The sequence below is a fragment of the Balearica regulorum genome, chromosome 2 (assembly GCF_011004875.1).
Source record: "Balearica regulorum gibbericeps isolate bBalReg1 chromosome 2, bBalReg1.pri, whole genome shotgun sequence".
NCBI lineage: Eukaryota > Metazoa > Chordata > Aves > Gruiformes > Gruidae > Balearica > Balearica regulorum.
In genome coordinates this window covers 91,246,435-91,268,895 of record NC_046185.1, presented here as the reverse complement: position 1 = coordinate 91,268,895, position 22,461 = coordinate 91,246,435, and the positions used below count along the sequence as shown (strand labels likewise).

At 41.6% G+C, this 22,461-nt stretch overlaps 1 protein-coding gene across 1 annotated transcript in view; it reads right to left on the bottom strand.

The window, feature by feature from the left end:
• CDH20 (cadherin 20) overlaps window positions 1-22,221 on the bottom strand; it is a 122,237-nt gene extending 100,016 nt beyond the window's left edge. The window contains exon 1 of the mRNA XM_075744856.1: window positions 21,845-22,221. The gene's annotated coding sequence lies outside the window, so the exon portion shown is untranslated. The remainder of the gene's footprint in view (window positions 1-21,844) is intronic.
• Between the last annotated feature and the right edge of the window lie 240 nt (window positions 22,222-22,461).

Here is a 22,461-nt window from a genome sequence, read left to right as displayed (position 1 = left end):
CTTGGGAGATGGCCCTTAATAATAAAGAATAATAGTGTAGGATGTAGGGTAGCTCATTTTCCTCCAGAGTCTACTGATATTGTCTACTCTTTCCTATAGTATTAGTGAGCCTAATATTTCAATGGAATTCAGTGCTAAAATTCTCATTAAACTCAGCGGAGTTGGATTCAGACCTGATGTTTAAGATACTTTTGATAATTTTCAATTTGACCTTTATAAGCAAATATTTCATGTGTGAAGACCGGCACCAGCAATGACTGAAGTCTGCTGTCAGAAGAGACATCTCTGCACTTCCACTATCACAGTCTTTCCCTGTAACCTTTCCAAGACATTCCCAGTCTGGAGCTGGGGAGAGGCAAAGGGCGCTGAGAAGAAACACAATTGCTACAGGCTCCCACTGTTCTCCTTCTGCAGGAAACATTGCCCATTGGTCTGAACTGCAATAGGTTACCTGTGCTGGTACAATGAACAAGTTAGGGGATCTAATGATCTCATTTAGCCAGATGAGAAAGGACTTTCTTTTCCTTGCAGTCTACCAGTCACTTTCATGAAATAATTGGTTTTACTAGCATGCGCTGCAATGCACTCCATAAATTGGGAAGAAATACTTGTGCAGGCTTGAAGCAAGACTGAACACAATTTTAGAGACCTTTTTCATAAGTGAAATCAACAATCCATGCTACGCTATTATTACAAGTTCAAGGTGGAATTTCTATCCGGGAAAAAAATTATTTCGAACACCCTAGATTCAAAGTGTGCAATTTGTCTTGGAAGGGAAAAAGGACCACATCACTTTAAAAAGCCCTATTTTAATTTTTTGGTGCTCTGCCTTCCTAGCCCTGACATGTCTGTACCGCTCCCCAAAGAGGGATTTCAGTGTTGTTGCAGGAACTCGTCAGAAGAGTGCAGTGTATAGTAAGAGAGAATAGTACTGGTGTCATGCAACAAGTCTTGTGAGCAGAATTAATATCCTTCATTAGATAGGCTGATATAGCTGAATCAAAATTATGGGTCCAAAAGCTTGCCCAAGTTTATCATTTGGCCCAACAACGGTTACTACCTCTTCTTACAAAGGTCCCTTTGCTAGCCAGAGGTGCAGTAAGCACCTTCCAGTAAGAGGCTGGACTAGGTGTCGTCTGCAATGCACGGTGTGCAGACTGCCTACAGTGCTTGGTGAGATACCACCACATAAAATTACCTCCATCTCAAGGACTCAGTAGAAGTTTTACAGCAGAGTACATCTAATGGATGCGAGTAAAAACAAACCACTTATTTTGTCACAAGAAGTAAATAGGATGAGAAAGTCTCCTACTATATTTAGGTACTTACATTCTGCTTTAATTCTAAACTAATGTACTTAGTATATAATTTTGCAACCAAGAAGTCTAATAGAATCTAATGTACTAATGCATAACACTTTTTATCCTTTATACTGTAGCCAGACAGCTTTTTACAATTAGTACTACTTTTTTTTTTAAAGTAATAATACATGTATAGTCATTAAGAACTACAATGTAATACATAGGATGTCTACACTTCTCCTCCTCCTTTATCTTCTGCATGAATAAAAAGGAAAGAAAAAAAGATCACCTAATGTGACTAGAAGATGCATGCATAGCATGGAACGAATACAGACTGTGTGCTCAAAAAAGAGTATTAAAGCATTAGGGCAGGCATTAGTAATCCCACAGTATGTACTTTAGAACAACTCACTGCCAGAAAGAAAGATAGTGAGGACAAAAATAAAATAAAACAAACAAGCAAGCAAAAAAAAAAAAAAGGAATTTAATGATTTCTTCATACAAGCTAACTGAAATATTTGTAGCAACAATAGGGGATGTTTCAGTCAGTCACAAAACAGCCTGATTGAATGATAATCAAATTAGTTATCTACATTAACTGAACAGTTGAGAACCCAGGTTGAAATTTAATAAACCACACTGCGTGAGGATGCTTAAAGGTAAATCATAGCTTGTGACTCTGTGAGGTTCATTTATTTTAAAACACTGCACTGTTTCTGCAAATTGCATTTATAATAGCTATGCAAAAACTTCAAGTCTTTTCAAAGGTGAGTACATTTTGATTGTGCTGGTTCTTGTTATTTAAGATGTATTTACTCTGTTACTCATATTTCCGCACCCTCCCCAGTAATTCTTAGTTTGGCACAAATTGCTGCATGGAAAAACACAGGTCCAGCTGTTTGCCCAGTCTTGACCTCGCTTTTCCCTATCTTCCCTCTTCAGCTCAGGGCCCCACGTGCATTTGCACCATTTATTCCCCCAACAGATATGCCAATGTCCCAGAGGCATGACCCTCCGTGTATATGGCTACTCCTCATTTTTGTTTGCCTGTCTGGGGCACAAGTCAGTGTGGTTTCAGCTGCCCATGGGGCTGGAGAAGTGGCCACAGGGTTGTGGCCCCAAATGTGGGAAGGAGGGTGCAAAAACCTCATAACAAGCTGGGTCCTACCAGTCCTGTAATAATAGCAACAAGGAGAAGCGAGACCGAGCAGACTGCGGCACAGCTTCCCCCTCCTCTCCCAGCTGGCGAGACCCCGGGCACTGGGATTGTGCCAGGGCACGGAGGAGCGGGAAGTCGCAGGGTGCGAGAAAGCAGCTTCCCAACCGCTATTTCAACAGGGTTTGCAGGACAGCGGAGATACCTGACAGCACGGCCTCGGCCCTGGGGGGCCCCACGCCCTGCCCTGAGCAGCCACCCTCCACCTTGGCCACCGGGTGCGTGGGGGACACGGGGGAACGCTGTCGGCGGTGGCTCTGTGGCGGGGAAGGGTGGCCCAGGGGCACCAGAGCAGCCTCCCCCCCCTGCCTGGGACCAGCCCCGAGCCCCTGGGGCGGCCGGGCAGCTCCCGGTGGTCCTGGCAGGGGAACCGTGCTCCTGTCCCACGCTGGGACGTAGCACGCGTGCACGCTTGACTGACGTGTGTGCTCAGGACCCACAAGGTTAATTATAATGCCACCTGTAGGAGGTACTTTCCTGCAAATATTAACCTTCTGGTTTTTCCATATGCTCCCATATGGTCCAATTTTTCTTCATAAGCAGAGCTGTACTAGAGCTAGAAAATGACAGCTAAAGCTTTACTTTCGTGCCTGTAATGTCAAAACCTGAAGTCACCTGACTTTGATAAATCCAGGGTTTTTTTTTTTAAAAATAATTTTAATTTAAATAAATTTCACCTTTTCCTCCCATACCGTAACTTCTTAAGAATAATTTGCATTCACAAGATAAATGCAATTTGATAGACTTTGTCACAAAACATTTTCATTTGTGCCTGGCAGGAGTTCAGTCAGACGACTCAGATTGCCTTATCTCAGCGTCCTTTCTGCAGCCTTCTCACTTTGCATCCTTGTTGCAGTCCAAATATTCCCAGTTCTACAAATGTAGAAAACATTACAGAAATCAGACACAGTCTCTGTTAATCTTGGGAGGAGCAGAAGAACCAGCTGTATTGTGATGCAATGCAAAAAAAAGTATTAATCGCTAAATAATAGGCAAAATAAGCACACATGTTCTTAATCAATTGCTACTAATTCTTATCAAGAGTGAAAAAAAAATCAGACAAAACACTTGAAGCTTCTCAGGTTTCTCTACATGGTGTCTGAAAACAGACTTTGTTAGCAGATTGACTGAAATCTTGCTGGTCTTAGAGATGTGCAAACGGTTGTGAGAGGAACGCCTGAAACAAATCACTTCCAGAAGAGCTTTGAATAATAAAGGGCCTCTGTTTTCCAGTGAATTGTGTGTACGCACAGAAATGCTTATCCATAATGTGAATTTAAAATAATCCTGATGGGAGTGAGGGAAGGGGAGGGAAGGGACACATGGAAATAACTAGGCAGACTTTGACCCTTTGTGTCAGAAAACAAAGCCTTCTAGTTTGAATCTGAGATAGCAGTTCCCATTTGACATGGTTTCAACAGACATACGCGCATTCTGCCTTAAGCGTGTCCCTAAAGGATACTAAGACCAAGCAAAGCTTGCTTACAAGTCACCCAAGCGCAACACGATGGTTTTAAGTGGAAACAAATGAATGGAATAGATGTAATTAAAAATCCAAACTGAATTAGGGAAAATTGCTACAGCTCCACTTTACAAAGTCAGCGAAGGGCAGGAATGGAGCATCTGAAATAGCTATTTGGCATAGGGTCACCATGAAGATGAATTAGGGTTAATTTTCTACTGGAGCGTAGGTCAGGCGCTGTGCTGTGGCAGAATGCTCATTCTACTGGGTATGTTTTGGCCTACTTACTACTTTAGAAAATAAATATTACAATGTTAAATTAAATATGCTCTGTGACAAGGACTTGCAAGATTGGGAGAATGTGATTTATATGCAGTTGGCTCATATATACCATCTAATATGATATGCACAGTGTAACGAAAGCTCAAGGGTCTGATCTGCAGTGCAGAAATGCTTTACAATCCTCTTTCAGGTTGCATGTTGTTTTTCCTTCCTCCTCTTCGTCTTCTTTTTTTTTTTTTTTAATGACTACATGAGTTAATTAGTGGTTATGTACTCTGTCTCTTTGCCTGGCCTAGCTTATCCCTACTGCAATAAATCTCTTTTCTTTCCCTCTCCCAAGGATCATTACAACATTAGCCAGCACTGTCAACAAAACTAATTGAAAGCCACCTGCTTTTAGGATCACCCTAATGAAAAACAGCGAAGTTAAGAAACAAAATTCAATCAACTTTCTAATAGTCTGTAATTTCCTATTAATTCACACAAATGCAGAAGTAGAAAAAAACCCACACAAGATCCTTTTTTTCCACTGCTGGCCTTATCATCCACTCCTTCTTACATCTGTATAATTAGAAATTATTATTTTTGTAACCTAAATCTCTCATCACTCCTTAAAGTGGAACTAATAGCATTACATTTTGTCTTTTCAACTGCAGCTGTACAAAAGAGGAATGTACTTGCAAATAGCCTTCCTATTATAAATCGATGTGTTCTTTTTGCTAAACGTTTGGGTCCTTTTCAGTCAGGTAGGCCCACATTCGGTAGAACTTTTAAAGATATCTAAGTCCACTTATGCACTTACGCAAATGATCTAAATCTCATTGCCTTTGATGAAATTCAAGCACCTACAGGAACCTGGGGAAAGGCTGAATGCACGGGACTGAATAGGTATGGATTTCTTGAAGGGGGGCCTTGGACCCCAAACATGCAAAGCCCTTCAGCACATGCTGAACCTCAGGCAGGTGATTAAGTACTATTGAAGTCGATAGGAAACAAGCATGCGCTTCAAGTACTTCGCTCCCATTGCACAGGAGCACACAATTTAGTCAAGTGAGCATAAGGAAAACGTTCTTCAGATAGCTTGAGATGGCTAAACTGTTTCCTGTAAGTAGTTTCCCAGCTAATGCTTAATTGTGGAGAAATAAGCCTGGAAAAGGATAAAAGCGGCTGGTTTATTTCTGTTAGGCCAACTGAAGTAAAATACTGAGAAAACAAAACAAAAAACAAAACAAAACAAAACAAAAAAAAAACCCAACAAAAAAAAGGAAAACATGAGACAGACGGTACTAATGACTATTTGTGTTACAGCAGGGCTTAGATGTCCCAGTAAAGCCCGAGATCCCACTGCGCTAGACACTGTGCAAACATGTCAGTGAGGGTGTTCAGTAAAGGAGAGCTGCCTGTAAACACGACATGTGGAAGTCCCTTTGAAGTCAGCCAGAACCCAAGCACGCAAGCAGTTTGTATTGTCAGGCCATACGTTTCAAGCTATATGATTAATTGCTATCAAGTGTGCTGAAGCAGAAGACAGGGTCTCTCATACTATGGCCACCAAAGATATAATGAGCTGAGGAAAAAAATAAGGTCACAGATAATATATTGGTTGTATTTAATAGTCCACTGTTTACTTCCCAGGACCGTAAACATATCATTATTTTTCCCACTTCAAAAGAATAAAACCTCTATTGAAATGAAATATATTTTAAACAATGCAGGTGACATGCAATATGGGATTTTACTTCATGCAAAAATATGCATCTCTCATCGATTATAGTAATGAGATATGCAAAGAAAGATCAGAGGAATATAATTTGATCCTTTTTGGAAGCTACTACGAAATTCAGGCTGGATGTAATGTGTCTGCATGCACAGAAGAGGAAGAAGAGCGGAGTTATAGTATTGCAGAGCCTTCTCAAAGAGGGCAAAGTTCTGCTGCTTCACAAGCTGACTGATGCCTACAGAAGGTCAGGGGACCTAGAAACAAGGTGAGCCCCCCAGTTTGTGAACCTGCAGTTTCAATGATGCTATTGTTACTACAGCACGCAGAAAAGGCTTAAAAATAAGGCATACAGAAGAACGAAAGGAAGGAAAAAATACTAGTCAGGAATAATTATCACAGTGTATAAAACTTTCCACTCCTTTATTATCATAAATTGCAAAGTTTTATTGATGCATATTTTATCACAGCACTCTTGCCATATGTGATCTGAAGATTCAGAGGCTGTCCCTGGGGACAACGGTACTGATATAGATAATCAAGAATTCCTTTTATGCTCCTCTCAACACAGCCACAGCTCGGATTGAAATTAACATCTTTTACAATGAAACACCAGTTTGCTGCCACAACTAGACATGACAGCTGGAGAGAGGCCTGCTTATCCAGTTATTCCTTCAAGTCTCGGTTTCATTACGGCCTGTGAAGATGTAAACTACGTACGAAGCAATGTGGATGGTCACTGAATACCGGAAAAACTAATCTGCATGCAACCCACCACATGAAGAAATGCGGGAGAAATGCTTCCAAATAAATCCAGGGATGAAAAGCAAAGATCAGAGGCAACCCCTAAAAAAAGCAATGAAGAGGAATTCAAGATCTTTGAACTTTTGCCTGGGTTGGACTGGGTGATGTTCACGCACACGCACGCAGGAGTGGAACCCAAGCCCAGAAGGAAACCCAGCACAAGGATTTTACCTAGTGGAAACACTAAGGCTGCTTAGTGTTGGCATTTGTTCCTGGTCATCTTTTTAGGTAGACTGCTTTCCACACATACATCAGCCCCGTTTCTCACGCTGCTGAGAAGGGGGCACACGGAAGTTGTTTTGCTCTGCTCCCCATGGGGTCATACGTCACGGTAGCATCCGAGTGCTTTCCTGTAGAGCATTAAACAACCAACATCTGTCATATGTGGTTCATTCTCCCTCTCATCCTACTCCCAAGGGAGAACTGGGTACGCAGTGTAGTGTTTTGTTTTGGCAGGGCTTTGTTTTTGTTGTTTTAAACCTACATGCTGCCATATGTTAGGGAGAAAAAAAAACAGAAGCGCCTTGCTTGTGAAGGAGAAGGTGGTGGCATTTGCAATGGTCATCAGTTTCTGAGGGAGCTAGTGCCAAGGTCTCCGCCTGGCTTCCCAGAAGGCGCAGCTTCCCGCTGGCTGCTAGAAAGGTGCAAACTTCACAGACTGCCACAGGGAGCTGGAGATGATCATGCACTAGAGTCTCATCTCCTTCACGTGTGAAAGTGGTTCAAGTCCAGCTTTGAGCACGTGTCTACCTACCACAACATTTCTAAAGAGCCTGTTGCTTTGGTGCATTACGCACTGGGACAATACACAGTAAAACCTACTCTATCGATTACTGGCTTTTTTCCTTTTCTTTTCTGATTAATGTCATGTCATCTAGAGGTTATCTCCAAACAGTCACTAGAGAAGCATAGAAAAGAGGATATCAATTTAAGTTTTCAACCATGTAAGTGGGCAAATGTGCTATTAGAGATGCAAGGATGCTCAGGAAACATTTAAAGCATATTGCATGCCTTCAGTATAGATCAGGAAAGAAGTACACAAAGGAAGACAGATGCCACTTTTCTAGCCTTGTGTCTTTGTCTTTGTACAGGTTGCACAAAACAGTACTTCTACAGGTCAATACTACGGACGAGCTCAGGCTAAAAGCATGCGTAACAGCAAGCCCAATTCTGGGTCCTTATCAAGTAAGACAGGGAAACAGAAGGCTCTGAAAAGAAGATGGATATATGGCAGAACTGCAGTGTAAGGATCTAATTTATATCACCCACAGAAAAAAACAGCAGTAACACATTAGTCCGATGAGTCTTTAGTGGATAAAAAGTACAGGGCAGGACCTCTCACCCTGCATAAGAGACTGTCACTTTTGCTTTTCTGAAGCCAAGAAATGTTTGCAATTTCCTGCTCTTCATCCCACTGGAAGGGCTCATCTCACTGGGAAGGGTTGATTCCTAAACCCTCAAAACTTTGTGCATTCACAAAGGAGGTTCTCTTGGAGGTTACTCATTCTCTCTTCCATTATATTTTTAATTGATGAATTTTCCAGAGTTCATTTTTTATAGGATGCTGATATTGGAGGGCTTTAATATTGAAGCTATTCTTCTGCACGAAGGAAACTTCAGAGCATAGGTTCAGATGACCAGGATTTCTCCAGTCTTGCGCACACACACACGCAGAGTGATGGCTGTAACCTCACTCCAACTATAAAGTCTAGATTAGCTAAGGATCATTTGAAGAGAAATGTAGCAGTAACTTTTATTTTTCCTTTTACAAGAGATTTAAGATAGAATATTTACTATGACCATACAATTTTTATATCAGATTGAAAAACAAAATTTCCATATTGCAAGAGGTTATAGTATTTGGCATTTTTCCCAAGTCAAGCTAAAAAGCCAAAATAATGCAATTTATCTCCTTATAAAGTTTTTAAAAATCCGTTTAAAAAGACAAAAATGTTGACTTTATGTTATGAAATGAGCCATTTTGAAGTTTCTGAAATAAAATGTTTTTGTTGGGGGGCAGGAGGGATGTGGCAACATTGCTCCTTGGTTCCACCTAAATGGCCCCAGTTGAGAGCTGATATTCTTGGCCCACTTGTCTCTTATGTACCCCATGGATCCTTCTCCACAGTCAGGCTTAGAGCCCCACCAGGCATGACAGTCTCGCAGTGCTGCTGTTCTCAAGATACTTCACACCACTGCAAAAATCTCATCCCAAATACAAAATATGTGTCAGCCAGATTTTTCTCTGTGGAACATTTTGCCAAAAGGTCTATTTTCCCTATGAATATCTTCAAATTTAATGAACTCCCTTTTCCAACAGGAAAATACTTAATTTGACACTTTTGTGATCAAACCTAGTTGTTTTATTACAGCTTGCCTTTTGAATCCTTTGAGTGGGACTATCAAGGCAGAATACCAGGTAAGAACACTAGTACCAAGCTAGAGTCTCAGTGTGACGTGTAGATAAAGAAGGACTTTGAAAAGCATTTTAGATTAATCTTTCTTCACAAGCGCAAGTTTTAAAAGTACTGTTTATAAGCAACCTTTTTCATCATTCTTTTCAGAATAATGATGGTTTTAAAAATTATTTTACACCTGGGAATCAAGAAGCACACTTGAACACACATAAGCACTTTTCCTATTAAACTCTTAATAGGAATCTGTACAAGGTCTACCATGGACAAAATGACCAAACCAAAAGGGGGGTCATCACGGTAACACAACTATAACAAAAAACTAATTAAAAAAACCCCAAAACCAAACCACCAGAGACCATCAATCAATCAAAAATCAGTTGCTTACTATGAACTAAACTCAGAAACTCTGTGAATGAAACCTCGTTCTAATTTCACCAGCATAACCCCAGGGAAACCAGTGAGCTTGCACTACTGCATTAAAGAGCAGAGTAACATAGAGACATGCCATGTTGTAAAGATTTTTTAGATCTTTCTTTGAAATACCGACACGGGTCATTTTCCCAGACACCAGTCTGTCCTGAGATAGTAAATCCTGGATCTTTAAGATAGATAGGGTGTAATTAAAACTAGAATATGGCCTATGGGGAAAGATCTGCCCCCACTTAAATCACATTGTTTTCATTGCTGTACTGGTGTAAATGGTATTTTTATGTATGTGTCCAGAAGAGAACTCAACTGCAATATTTCTTTTCTACTGCTGAAATATTAACATTAAAAAAGCAGTATTTTACAAAAGTCATATAAACATAGTGCCTATAACACAATCAATTTTCTTGGAATTATTTTACACCAGCCTTCATCCTTGAAATGATACCTCTTCCTTTGTGGAATGTTTTAAAACTTAAAAATGTTATTTGAGGTAAGATTTGACAGTACATTAACTGTTAAAAATCAAAGTACTTCTTTTTTTCCCCAAGCCCAGAAAAATTAATTTTGTTGCCACTAAAGAAGAACAGACACCCAACTTTTGAACAGGAACTGACCTAATATTTCTGAAAACCCTGCATGCAATTAGTTTCTTGTAAGAGCCATCTTTCAAGCAGTCTTTTTCTGCCTCTGAACTCTGAAGGCTGCTCATCAGATCCAGCAAAATTAGGATATTAATAGAGAACCATTTATCAAGCTCGATAGGTTTGTTAGAGGCACACTTGTCCAGTTAACTAAAACTGTCAGAGTATCTTTTAAAGCAGAAAGATATCGTTAAGGCCCTCCTGAAGTGTTTATTTCTGTCCAGCTCTTGCACTGCTGTCCTCCTGACCCCAGGGCTTACAACCCGTGGCTCAGAAACTCTGGCCTAAGGTTGAAAAGAGGAAGATGTCTGGTGACTTGGGATGGGAACTTGGTGGTACAGGACTGGGAAGCAGGGACCTGACTCCAGTGTTTGGCCTCCTCCCCACTTTGCTCCCTGAAGGCTCACGCTGTTCTGGGCTTGTCCTACCTTCACTCTGCCTTGTGTTTTCAGGCTGCTGGTCAGAACACATTCAGCAACATTTCGATTTTCTAGATACATTCTCCTTCAAGTAAAAAAAAAGCAGGTTTTTTTGTTTTTGTTTTTTTTACCAGAAACATATGAACTTCAACATTTTCCAGGGAAAATTTTCTCAGATCAGAGCTCTTTCTTGTGACTCTCCGAGAGACACAAATCAAAATCTTGACCTATTCATTCCTAAATGTGAATGCTCTGACAGCTCTTTTGTCTGAGCATTTTCTAAAGGTTTTGGTTTCCTTCTAAAACATGATGATTTTGAAATCAAGGCTTTGGCAAAACAAAACTGTTATCTCCCAGCCCTGGTATTTGGATTGCAAGCACTTCGATGCAGCACTACATCCTATGTGTTTGTACAGCCCAGGGGTCTGCATCATACCTAGCATCTGCAGGCACCTCTAAAACACAAATTAGAACTTCTAATAGAAGTTTTACCTTTGCCTGGTGCTTTGGTCTCAGAAACCTAAACCCCATGTGTTTCCTCAAGCACGCAGATCAACTGTGTGCACAAAAGCAACAAAACCCCTGTTGTATCAGGAGATTTGGAGCCAAACTCAAACATTGCCCTTATCTGGATGTACAATCCCATCAGAGAGTGAACCTTTGGCTTTGCCAGTAGGGTGCTAACAGTGGCAGAAGCTGTGCTAAGGCTGGACCCTTCTCCCACCCCATCCCTGCCTCCTTTTTCACCCGGCCTCCCTTGGCTCTGCCGGCGGCTCATTTATCGACACCAGTATCATACAAGTTTCAGATAAAGCAGCACCTTTCTTTCCTCTCCTTTTCCTTAAACATTTAGCAGGTCACATCTGTGATTTTTCTAGGTTCTGGGGTTTTTGAGACAGGAATATTGAGGTTATGTTATTGATGTTGACAATAACCCACACATGGCAGAGTACAAGAGGATAAAACCCTGGGATTGCTGCCTCTTCCCCCTTTCCCTCTTTTTTACTTCCTGTAAACATTACTGGAGAAGATTGTACTGCAAAGTCATAAATAAAGTATACTTGTCAGAAGCTACGGTCTTAAAATATTCTAACGGTTTGTTTGCGTTCTTTCCATAAATTGTTTATCGGTCAATATGGCCAGAACTTTCAAACGTATCCTCCTTTGCAGTTTGCTGATATTATCTCTGTTCTCAATACTTTCTACCTTTTTTTCATTGATGATTCTTCTAATGCTGAACATTCAGATTATGCAGCGTTACATTACCCTGTGTTTCTTACCCTTATGGAGATTGCTAGCATTAAAGGAGAACCGTATGATTGCCACTGAAGTTACTATCGACAGTGGAGTTATGCAGCGGGGGATGCTCTTTGAGTGGTCTCTATCTATGCTGTAAAGAAATCAGAAAAGAAAAATCTCTGTATAAAATATTGCTCTAATTTGTATTCTGCTTCACTACGTCATGTAAATGTTCTTGAAGTAACAGACTGACATTGTGAAATGGTACCCTGATGAGTAAATTATCATAGAAAGAAGTTCATCAAAGCAATGATTTCAGACATGTGTCTGAATAGCCTGTGAGCATACAGAACCAAAGATATCTCTTTAGCCAGAGATGACACCAATCATTAACATATGAGAAAAGAGACTTTCTTCTAACTCTCCTGGAGCCCTGCAATGCAGAGGGTCTTCCAATAAAACAATCATCCAACAAGCATAGGATGATATTTTAAATCAGAAGTGGTTCAGTCCCCTCTTGAGAGTTCCTAAAGAGGCTAAAGAAAAACCAATGGACTTAAAAACACTTTTAAATGCACATAATGGCTGATAGATTGGATATTTACAGCTAGTAAGTCAAATACGTTATGACATTTGGTAATTGTTTCTTCAATAAATAACTTGATAAGTTCCTGGAGAAAACAAGGTAATTTATCTCAGAATAAAACCAGTTTTGGTCCACCAACTCTTTGAGGACAATTTGGTAGGTGACTGTAACTACGTGGGGAATTTGGATGCTCAACGATCATTAAAAATAATGGGAATTTAAGTGTCCACATCCTACAGTAGCTTCAAAATTCTTAGACATGCACTCCTGGGACATTCACTTTTTGCCCACTGCAAAGATATTAACACTGAAGCACTCATATCTTAGAAAAGAAAGAGAACAAATTGCACAAAAAATATTTCAAATGGTTATCTACAACCATTTTACTAATGTTTTATTGAATTGACACATGAAGAAGAAAACAAATAGAGCACCCTATAAGTTATTTTTGGTATTACAATTATTGATGTTTCAACCAAACCCGGACCTCCTAATCAAAGGGTGGATTGGCAACAGGATTAAAGTGGCCACAGATTTTAATCAAAATGCATTTTTCAAAGCTGGGAATTTGTATTAAAAAGTAAACACCTACCTACCGCACATCATTATATATGTTTATTCTGCATAAACACCTATACAACCCAGGAAGGGATTACAGAGGTAATGCAATGGAGGGCCTTCTCCCAAAGGTGCGAAACAAATGAATGGGATGGAGATAGCAAATAGTTAATATGGAACAATTAATAGCTTTACTGGGCATCACTTCTGTTAGCTTGGTTCATTCAGTGCCTCACTAATAGTCAGGTACTCAACAGTCATCATAACACAAATGACTCTTAATGGGAGCTCCTTGCATTGCCCTAGAGCAGCATGACAGCAAGCAAGAGCACACTTGAAGAGCTACCTGGGGCCAACAGGCAAGGAAAACAGACAGGCAAAGACTGACAGCTCAGCGTTGAGCTGCTCTTTTTCTTTTTCTTCCCCTCCCCATTATCTCTTCTACACATTTGAATCGAACATCCAGTTCCTTAGTCCTTGACTTCATGTTGAGATGTACTATGCACAGAGTCAGTACAACTAGCCCACCTAAAACTGGATCCTCAACCACAGTGTATTTAACACAGCAGGGTTCCACCATGCCCTTAGCAATGCCCCTGAACTCACCCTAACGAGGATTACCCTTTCCCAAGTCCAGACTACACAAGCAAGGTTTAGCCATGATTCAGTCCAGCATTTCTATATAATGGTTCCATTATGTATATAACCCTAATATCTATGACACATTGCATTATGTATATAACCCTAATATCTATGACACATTGCTGACAGATGCCTTTCTCTTGGCATATGGATGACTTATAACCTGAAACTCCACATGCAAATCCAGGAACCTGATTTTCTTACAGAAGTCCTCCAATATCCTGTACTCACCCTGGAGACCTCTTGCGGGATCCAGATGCTGTTATTCCAATCTCTCTCTGTTACCACAAACTGCTCTGCTTTCTGCCATGCTCATGCACAAGCCTGTGAAACAGTTATTTGTCTTCTTTTTGTATTAGTCCCTCTCCAAGCCAGAGTCAAATTCTATACCTGCCACTGATCAGATCTGTCCTTTTGTGTCTCTGTTATTTTATGAAGACATTTGTAATTTCTTTCTCTCTGCCTCGCTATACAAATCCTCTGTTTTCTTGCCCTCCTGCAGCTTCTTCCTCTATTCAGTCTCTGCAAGGTTTTGTTGCTATTATCATCGTTTTCTCTCAACATGCTCTCTGCCTTCTTGAAGGCTGGTTTGACAGATCCTCTCTTGTCATCAGCTTGAAGGCTGATTTCAGTTCTTCCTTACAGCACCATGCGCCTCCTCCGCTTACAAGTGCTTAGCATGGAGCTTGCTCTACCACGGCAATGCTGTTCCTCGTGGCCCTTCCTCTCGAGGAGGGTTGAGGGGATGTGAGGTGTGCCGGGCTGTGGGCCGCAGGAGCTAGTCTGATAATGTCAATAGTTCACTGCTGCCTTTCCAACAGGCCTGGTAGCTCTTCCCCTTGTCATTATCAAGGATGTGCACTAGTCATTTGACAGGATCTCCCCTGAGTGTCCATGGGGTGCCCAGGAAAGAAGATGTTTAGGCTTGCCATCAGAAAAAATTTTCCAGCCTGTGCTCACTCCCACTTGCCTTAGAGAGTGATGCTCATGGAGAGCAGGCACCTCTAATTGTTTGCATGGTGCCTGCTCATCTCCATATCACTTTCTGAAGGAGACACAAGAGTACAGCAAATCCATATGGGAAGTATGAACCAAACAGGCAGGTGCCATGGGTCCTCTCAAGAGTTACGGTAGTGGTTGATGTATGTAGCCCTTCTCTGACACTGAAAGAAACTGAGTGTTCACCTAAAACAGACATGCACCACTGATACACACTCTTCCCAAACTCCCCTTTCTGAAGAGGTATTTGTCTGCCTGTCACACGACCTTTATGAGGCATGCTGATTTCTTATTTCTTTATTCTGTTCCTTAAAAATGTATCTTTGCTGTGAAGCCTTAATATATTATACCTAATATGTACTTGAATGGTTAATGTCCTCCAGATTATGCGTGGATTGGAGGACACTTGGAGCAAAATGGAATTTATTTTTTTTTCAGGGAAATACTTCTAAAACATTTAGGAAGCTCTGCTTTCCAAAAGTCAGTCTCCTAATTCTCACTGATAGTCAGCAGAACCTGTTAAAGTACTTCCCTCATCTTCAAAAGTATCTTAAAATTAAAAAATGGACTAATTTCAGCTAAGCACACAGAAGGCACTTTCTCTATAATAACCTAATGAGGTACCTATATTATTCTTAAGACATTTGCCAAGTAGTGATTTACTACTGCTATTTTAATTTATGTTACATCATGATTGCAATTCTAAATTAAACTCATACAAGCAAGGAAATTTATAGTTAAGCCCTTCATTCAATCCTTAACTTGGTTCGCTGTAGCTAAGTTACATATTGCAAGGGCTCTTAACTGTGTGCCACAATACCTAGGTGTGTAGAAAGGTTAATTACATAGACTCATTTTTTTTACCTTTTATTTGCTTCTGTAGTAGGCTAAAAGCAATCACGTAGAACAATTCAGCCCCAGTGTGCTCTCAGCTTGAAAACTGTTAGCACCTCTTGGGCTACGTTGTCAGGTGCTGCATAGTTCAGCAGGGCAAACCTTACACAGCCAGTGAGCGCGTACTGGGCTTGCTCCACTGGGTACCTACACAGAAACTCAGAAGCACGAAGGGCTTCAGTCCTTCTGAAAAAAGAGAAATGATTTACAGAAAGGCCCAACTCAGAAACAAATCCATGTGTGCTCCCCAGGGGCGGCACAGACGCCCTAACTAGCCCTATTCCTGCCCTCTTTGGTGAGGACACGGGCATGAGGTAAGAGCATGGGCCCACCAGAACACCTCAATGCTGCCACCATTAGGAAAACCAGGAGCCCCAAATACAAACGGTAAAAAGGAGAAAATCAAGAGAGAAATTCAGAAGGCGGTCCTGTAACCCAAACACCTCGGTGTTTCACTGATTCCGGCTCAAGCTTGGGCTGGTTACGGTTTGGGGTATCAAACTGTGCATGCTCAGCCATGACAGCATACCTTTACCCTGAGTGTCTGAAATCCCTTTAACTTACTTCTTGGCATATGAACTATATGTATGCTTTTCAAACCGAAACAAGTAGTTTAAAAATTGGAACCTCCTGTGACTGCATGAAATGCTCCTTTCATCCGTTCATTCCCTACATGAGGACCTGAGTCAACTCCTTCACAACAGCTACGGTTTCTCAAATCTGCAAACACTTTTCAAAGGTGGGCTCTATCTTTTGGAATATCATCATAACATGCTTGGCGTGTTGTCGCTGGTGAATGTTAAGTGTTTAACTTTCAGATGAAATGTAACTGTTAAAAATTCCTGGGGAAAAAAAGTAGGTCTTATACATGAGTTGCAGTCTGTTTTCACAGTACTATTCTTTTTTTAATTACCCAAGACATTCTGATTACAGAGCTACAAAGTAATCTATTAAAACTAGGTTTTACAGTGAACTAATGGGCACAAAAAGCATATAGAATTAGGAAACATTTACTTCTCTTCCCCTTCTTCTTATATTGCCAAATATATTTAAATCAAACTTGTTTCAAAAACAAATATTCCCAGGGTAAGGACTTTCATATCAACTTCTAGTTAAGTTGTTTCTGCTGAATTAGAAACCTCTGGCAATTTTTTCCCAATGAAATGTAAATGATGACATATCATTAACTAGCAGCGTTACACCACTAAAGCACTAAGATGCGTCTTGCTTGCCTCAAACTTCCCTTCCCTTAAGTGCAATGCCTTAGAGGCAGCAGTGTTTAAATGGTACAAAGTACTCTACTACCACCAGCCTGAATCTTTATTTAGGAGAACAAGCTTCACATTCTTCCCTGCTAACGCAGTATATGGGCATGTTCGGCTCCTCCATAAAACACACTCATACACTATTACTGCCTAAAACAAGGTACAGTACTGACATGACAGATTCATGTTCCCAGCTGTGACATAAGGGCTCTTTGACAATACCACAGTGAAAGCCCTATTAAGAAAACATGTGCCGGACAGTGCATCTGATGCAGTTAAATGCTATAAAAGATTTTCCAGGTGTTAATGAGTTACATGAGTAGAATGAAAATGAGATGGATCCGTGCGCTTGGAAATTCTCAAGAAGCAGGACTCAGGCTCTCAGAGAGACAGACAAACAGCGCTTTATTACCATCACTGGCCACGCTCTGCACCTGACCACACGCGAGGTGATGAGGGACCCTGACTGTTCACTGGGGGAACTGTTCATTGAGGATCGTTTGCATGGGAAAAGACAGACTTTCATGTCTTCCTGCAGTTTACTGCATCCTTTTTACTTTGCTCTATTTGTGAAAAAGCACTAGCTATTTTCTCCTTTTTATGCCTTTCTTTTTTCCCCCTAAAGAGAAGGAAAACGTTATGCCTGTTACTTCATTTCTTGTTCTTAGTTTTATGAGGGACTCAGCTTGACCCAGTACAGATAAGAAACTGTCATTTAACCCATGTTACAGTATCACTACTTACAGTTTATGCTTTTAAAGGACAGGAATACAGTCTTTCGCATACTTTGAAACAGCAGTGGTTGAAATTTTTCAAAGCAATGTTGGGGCTTACGATACATTCCCTTAAGCTATGTATAAAATCATATGTATGAGCTGCCCTGAAAATTTCAGCCACTAATATTTCAGAGTATGTACATACATTATGCTGTACATCAGGTATCTATAGTAGAATTGTTTATTCATATCATCTGTTGACTTGATAAAAGACTGTTTCATTTCTTTAGCATGTGTGAATTTTATGGTTACTGCCCTTGAGGAGCTAAGTTTTGTTTTATCTACATAGGACAGGTACAGTGTGGGAAGGCTGCAATGCAGATTTTTCCATGCTGTTGGGACCACAACCTCAGCCTTAATCCTGGCACACAACTGTATCTAGGAAAAAAAGATAATTTTGCTCCATGCTAATTCCAGCCTGATTTTCCTTAAAGGGGAAGCTCCCAGTAGTACGAGAACCAATGGAGAGACTCCTCTCAGAAATTAATTTAGACCCACCTATTTTATTTCCCATAATGACAAGTCAATACTATCTTATCTTTCACTTACAACCTAATATCCCAAGTCTTCTTCCCACACCCCAAGAGAGTTACTTACATTAACTTGGAGAACTAAATTTTCTTAAACGTGTGAAAAGACTAGGTGGAGAGAATGAGCAAACCAGTCTATTAGCACATTGACACAGATTCTTGAAATTCATGTCTTAAGGGTTAAAATTCCTCTGGCTTGCCAGGTGTTCTGTGCAAATGTTGCATTCATACGATGTAGTATCTGACCATTTAACCATATGTCAAACAATCTCTGCTATGACAACCAGATGTAGACATTGCCATGGAATGAAATTATAATTTTATTAATTACCCTTTAATTAGTTGATACAGCAGAGAACATGCAGTAATTTAGTCATAATTGGCCTGACTGAGACTCAATACTTACAAGGATGGAATCTGTTTGTGAGACTACTTGTTATGAATAACAATTATGTCTGTGACAATGCAATTTTATTATGAAGATGTACTGTGCATTTCAAACAACTTTTAGGTGTAAGATAGTATTCAGGATTTAACTACAATTTGATGTCAAATGTTTTCCTTAAATAAAATTGTATAATCCTCTGTATATTTTGCTAAACATGTTATAACAATGCAAGGAAGACCTCTTCCCAAACTTACTGTGATGACCAAAGTGTGCTTTTGATGCATTTTATTATAGAAATGAGGAGCCACTTGGTAAATTTTGTATTTAAAAATGGAGGAAAAAACACTTTAAACTTCTCTCAAAATCTTGTTACTGGTCTTCAAATTATTCTAGAGTTTATCGTGGTATTTGTGTAAGGGGTACACTCTGCAGATTTTTAGAAACATTCTCTGTCAGAACATTGCAAGCAGAAACTTGAGCAGTCTCTCTTACGCGATCACTTGATCACTACACTTTTTGGATTTCTGTAAGAAGAGTAGAACATCTTTAGTTTTCTCGGACTAAACAGGTGCAAATAAAGTTAGCAACATCCCCCTCTACGCTGTACTAGTAAGTAAAATGCCTTGAAGACATCCTTTCAGTACAGCTTGCAATTAAATCAGGAATACTGAGTATCACTGTGGTAGGACAGAGCACATTCAACAGCTTAATAAAAATGCTTGTAAAGTGGATCTTAACATTGGCCTTACATACCCAGTTATGAGGTTTTTTTACCATCACTTTGAACGAGACTCTGGAGTCACCATTCTGTCCTTGCTCTTCTAAACTCTGTGACCTGAGCGGAGACTGCAGTGTTTTATACTGTTAGATAGACAATATGCCTCATGTTTTCTCCACTTGTCTTTCCACATAAATCTCACAAAGTGCAGGTCAAAACCTTCAACAAACACAGCTTCAACAAAATATAACAAATTGATTTACTTTTCAGAATTGAATGAAAGCTCCTTTTTTTTTTTTTTTTTTTTTTAGTTTTCCCTGTAATGGGTAGCTCTTAGCTTTCTGCATGTGCAGTGACAGAAAATTTTACTTAATTGAATTTCTTTTTCAACCTTGCCCAATTCCACCATTTATTTATTTATTTATTTATTTATGATCGATGGGCAGGCTACATGGATATCTCCAAGCCAAATGAATCTTTCATATAACTGCTCTAAAGTCAAGGAAGTTACATGAAGGATGAGTCTGTTTCCTTTACAACTAGACTTTGAGCAATTCTTTTACTTTGCTCAAATGACTATGGACTGCTTTGTAATTTTTCTTTGTTTTAAACATAACATCCTTCCATCATTTCTGATAATTAATCCACTATTATGCTTCTTTATCATGAACATACATATATATATATGGAAAAAACATGCTATATAGGAAAGAAAAACATTTTTTGCCTATGGTGCCATCTTCCAGTTAGTATCAGCAAGTCATATTCTATTGCTTGTAACTGCATCTTGCTCGACAACTTATAACCACCTCCAGTACAAATACATACAGGTTGTATTTTCCTGCTGTGTCACAAGGAATAGCTAACACAGTGTAACAAGAGATCATTTCATTAGATTACCATGAAAGAGTCACCGCTGCAAGGAATTTGAGTTGAACAGGGACACAATCACAGTGTTAAAAACTCAAAACAGTTTACCATTAAAACCTTGCGTGCCTGCTTGAAAAATGTCTTAGAGCAGCACAAAAGCTGGCACCATTAGCTTTCATCCCTGCTGAGTTGGCAATAAAGTGCACACATAAGTAAAATGCATTAATTGGTATTAGTCAATCTAGTTAAGATGTTCATTCTCCAGGCATCTTCAGATATCATTTCCATAAAATAGGATTTCTTTAAGTCTCATAATTTGATTTTGTCCAGCCCGAGATGATGTTGACACAGTGGCAGCAAAAGCACAATTACACCCCAGCTTTACAAAGGTGTTTTCGATCTAAATAGACGCGGATCCACGTGCTCCCAGTCTCACAAAAAAAAAAAACCCACAAAAAAACCCAACCCCAAACCAAAAAACAAACCTGCGGAAGAGGAAAAAGTGATACATTTTCCTATCATTTTTCCTATTGCTATTTTTCCTCCCTTTCCCCCGTATTTTCCTACTGTGCACTACTGATTACTGCACTTTAAGATCAGAATGAACAATTAACTGCCTAATTATTCCAGTCACACCAAGCCACAATGAAATCTTTATTCAGTGTTTACAGCAATCTTTGGCAGAGACTGTCTTGCTGTTTTTAAACCAAGAAGAACTGCTCCCTTTGGCTCCCCTCAGCATCAGCTGCCTGGGTTTCAGAGCTGGATGCCAATAATCAGCCTCCTTTTTCTCTTCCAAAGTGGCTATTTTTTTTTTAAGGGTGAAAAGACCTATTCTCATCAACTCCCCATATATTCTGCCTGATTTATGTCCCAGCCACTGGGTCTCTTCCTTCCGTATCTTTTACCATTTGTGTGTGTGTGTGTGTGTCCCCCCCCGCCCCCGCACACCCTCCGCGCCGCTCCCGCGGCGCCCGCCGAGCCCCGGAGCTCCCGGACCTCCCGGGGGGTGGGGGGTCTTCTTCCTCGGGAGCCCCGGCGAGTCGAGAGGCGCGGGAGCGGGAGGGGGGGGGTTAGTTTCCAGCTCCTGCTGTGCATCACCCCCCCTTCCCCCCCCGCTTTTTTGTCTCTATAGGTTTTCCGCTTCCTGCAGAAAGCCCCCCGCGGCGGCTCCCGGCCGTCGCCGCCCCGGGAAAGTTGGAGGGAGCCGCTCCGTGCCCCCCGGGCGGGTCCTTCTTGCCCCCGCTCCGTCTCTCCGAATTGCTGCCGGGTCCCGACAGCGAGCCGGGACACCCCTCCGTCCTGCCCTGCCGTGCCCGCCGCGGCAGTGCACCTGCGAGGCGGGGGGAGAAGATCGTCCCAAGCAAACTCCAGAGCGACCCAGTGTTGGGTTCGCTCCGTCCGCCACCGCCTCCTCCTCTCCCCTCTGATTGCGGCTGAGCAGCTAGCGGGCCGGGGAAAGAAGAATATAGGAAAAAAATTGAAAAAAGAAAGGAAAAAAGAAAGGAAAATAAAAGAAGAAAAAAGAAAAGGAGAAGAAAGAAAAAAGAAAAATTAGAAAGAAAAAAGGAACGGGGAAAAATAAAAAAAAATAAAAGAAAAATAAAAAGACGAGAAAATAAAAACGGGGAGGGGGGGGAGAGAGATGGAAAAAGGAGACGAAAAAGTCCCCGAAGGATAGGACGGGTTACCTTGCAGCGTGGAGGAGCTCCCGGCTGCCTTCCTGGCGATGGGACTTCCCTCCTCCGCCGGGTGCGCCGCTCACCTCACCGCGCCCCCCGCCGCTCGCTCCTTCCGCAGGGGCCGCGCCGGGCGCCTCCGCGTAGCGCTGCCGCTCGCTCCTGGCTCTGGCTGCGGAGGGAGGCTGGGGGGGGGGGGACGGGGGACACGGGGGCTGCGCGGTGGGCGGCGGAGGAGGAGGAGGGACCCCCGCGGCCGCCCCGCTCCCCGGAGCTGTCCCCGCTGGAAGTGGCCGCCGCTGCCCCTGGCTCCGCTGCCCGTGAATATCGCGGCGGGTCTAACGCTACCGCGGGGACCTGCGGGAGGCGATTGGTGCCGGGGAGCTGCGCCCTCCCCCGCCTTCCCCCCCCCCCCCCCGCCTCCCTTCCCGGGGAAACCCCCCCAGCTGCTGCCCCCGGGCCCCACGCAGCTCCCCGGCAGCGGGAGAAGCAGCCCCGTGTCTCCCCTCTGCAAGGCTTTTTACATCTGGGGAGGATTCCAAAACGCACCACACGGGCTGTGAGAAAATGGGCTGCTGAGGTAGACCAAAAGTAACGCTGGGGAGACGAAGCATTGCTTTATTTAACAA